At 41.1% G+C, this 2527-nt stretch overlaps 1 non-coding gene across 1 annotated transcript; it reads left to right on the top strand.

Moving 5' to 3' along the window:
* The first annotated feature begins 2103 nt into the window (after positions 1-2103).
* Positions 2104-2210, top strand: LOC148792270 (small nucleolar RNA R71). Its single transcript, XR_016071079.1, has one exon. It is a non-coding gene; the product is annotated as a small nucleolar RNA R71 (small nucleolar RNA).
* Positions 2211-2527: the final 317 nt, after the last annotated feature.

Here is a 2527-nt window from a genome sequence, read left to right as displayed (position 1 = left end):
TTGCACGGGGCTTACCCAAGAACTATCAAAAATAGGATAAATGATCCCGACATCTAATAGCTTAATTATTTCAGCCTTTACCACTTCTTTTATGTTGGGGTTCAGGCGTCTTTGGGGCTGAACGGAAGGCTTGCTGTCCTCTTCCATCAAAATTCTGTGAGTGCAGATTGATGGATTAATGCCTTTGATATCCTCTACCTTCCAGGCTATAGCATTTTTGTGTTTCCGCAGCACTCTTAATAATTTTTCTTTTTGTAATGGATTCAGTGATGCAGAAATTATAACGGGGAGAGCTGATGGTTCCTCAAGGAAATCATACTCTAAATGGGAAGGTAATTGCTTCAGTTCAAGGGTGGGGGGTTCTTGGGATGATGGCTTACCTGATGGTCTAGGCAATTTGCCTAAGTTCTCTAATTTGTGAAACCCCTTTCCCTTGAATTGAGGCATATCATTCAGATATGCTATCATGAGGTTTATTTCTTCATTTTCTTCTTTTTCAAGTTCTCCCTGCTAGAGGCAGAGTTCAAGAGGATCAGCCATCCTACTTACCTAGAAGCATTCATCAATTGTCATATCAATAGCACCAATCATATAATAAGAATCATCACTAGAGGGTGCATGTTTCATAGCATCAGACATTTTAAAAATTATCTCCTCATCTTGTATCGTAAGGATGAGTTGTCCTTGTTGGACATCAATCATCGCTTTCCTGGTAACCAGGAAGGGTCTCCCTAGGATAAGTGGGACCTCCACATCTTCTTGCATGTCTAACACAATCAAATCAACTAGAAAAATGAATTTGTCAACTTTAACTAACATATCTTCTATGATCCCCCTAGGATGTCTAATGGATCTATCAACCAATTGTAATGCCACTCTAGTGTGTTGGGGTTCTCCTAATCCCAATTTCTTGAAGATAGAAAATGGCATTAAATTGATGCTAGCTCCCAGGTCACATAAAGCTTTCTCAATTTTTAAACTGCCTATGGTACAAGGAATAGTGAAACTCCTTGGATCTTTGAGTTTCTGAGATAGCTTATTTAGAAGGATAGCAAACATTCCTCATTCAATGCAACTGTAGCCACATCTCCCAGTTTCTTTTTGTTTGCCAATAATTCCTTCAAAAACCTTGCATAGTGTGGCATCTGGGCTAAAGCATCAGCAAAAGGAATATTAATGTGTAAACTTTTAAATATTTCAAGAAACTTACCAAATTCCTTTTCCATTTTCTATTGCTTCAGTCTGTTAGGGAATGGAACTTGTGGCTGTTGGTGCCTCCCTTGTTGTGCTTCAGGTTGTTCCTTCTTCTGCTGTCCGGTCCCAAGGCTTGTTTCTGCCTTGGGTTCAACCCTATTCTTCTTTTCTACCTGGGGCAACTCTTTTCCACTCCTTAAGGTAATAGTTTGTACTTGCTCTCGTGGATTCACTTCAGTGTTGCTTGGAAGAGTTCCCGGTAGTCTGGAAGAGATTAATTGTGCCAATTGCCCCACTTGGTTTTCTAGGTTCTTGATTGAGGCTTCCTGGTTCCGGAACCTGGTTTCCACACTTGCTATAAATTTTGTCATCAGCTCCTCCAAATTGGACTTTGGTTCAGGCTGATGATAAGTCTGGTGGAAAGGCTTGGAAGTATGCTGACTTGGCCAGGACTGGTTTTGATGTCCCCTCCATCCTGGGTGAAAGGTATGGTTACTCTGGTAACCCTGCTGTCTTGACAAATTGCTGACATAGTCGACTTGTTCAGTAGATGGCCTAAACTGATTGCCAACTTGGCAGTCAGTACTGATGTGGCCTCCCCCACACAATTCACAAGTAAGAGGCTACACATGCATGGCAGCTATCTGCATTTCATCAATTTTCTTATTGAGTGCTCCTATTTGTGCAGATAGTGCCGTGTAAGTATCAACATTATGCAGGCCATGCTGCTTCCTAGTTTGGGTTCTTTCAGAGTGCCATTGATAGTTGTTGGCTGCCATTTCTTTAATGAGTGCAAGGGCAACCTCAGGAGTCTTATTGTTTATGGACCCTCCGATTGCAACATCTAGTATGGTCTTATTTGAGTCAGTAAGACCATTATAGAAGGTCTGCACTTGCAGCCATATGGGAAGGCCATGGTGAGGAACTCTTCTCAGTAGCTCCTTGTATCATTCCCATGACTCGTATAAAGATTCCCCCTCTTGTTGGAAAAATGTAGTGATATCATTCCTCATTTTAGAAGTTTTAGAAGGGGGAAAATACTTAGAGAGGAAACGGCTGGCCATTTCATCCCACGTAGTTATTGATCTCGCTGGTAATAAATTCAGCTATGCTTTGGAGTTATCCTTTAAAGAGAATGGGAATAACTCAACCTAATGGCATCATCACTTACCCCATTGTGTTTGAAGGTGTCACATATTTCTAAAAAGTTAGCAATATGTGCGTTGGGATCTTCGTGGGCCATTCCACAGAATTGCACAGTGTTTTGAATCATTTGTATAATGGCAGGTTTAATCTCAAAGTTGTTAGCAGCAATAGTAGGCCTGATAATGCT

Source organism: Nelumbo nucifera, chromosome 4 (assembly GCF_055504915.1).
Source record: "Nelumbo nucifera cultivar China Antique chromosome 4, China Antique-T2T, whole genome shotgun sequence".
NCBI classification, from domain to species: Eukaryota; Viridiplantae; Streptophyta; class Magnoliopsida; order Proteales; family Nelumbonaceae; genus Nelumbo; species Nelumbo nucifera.
The sequence above is the reverse complement of the archived record's forward strand: the minus strand, read 5'-3'. Positions and strand labels throughout refer to the sequence as shown.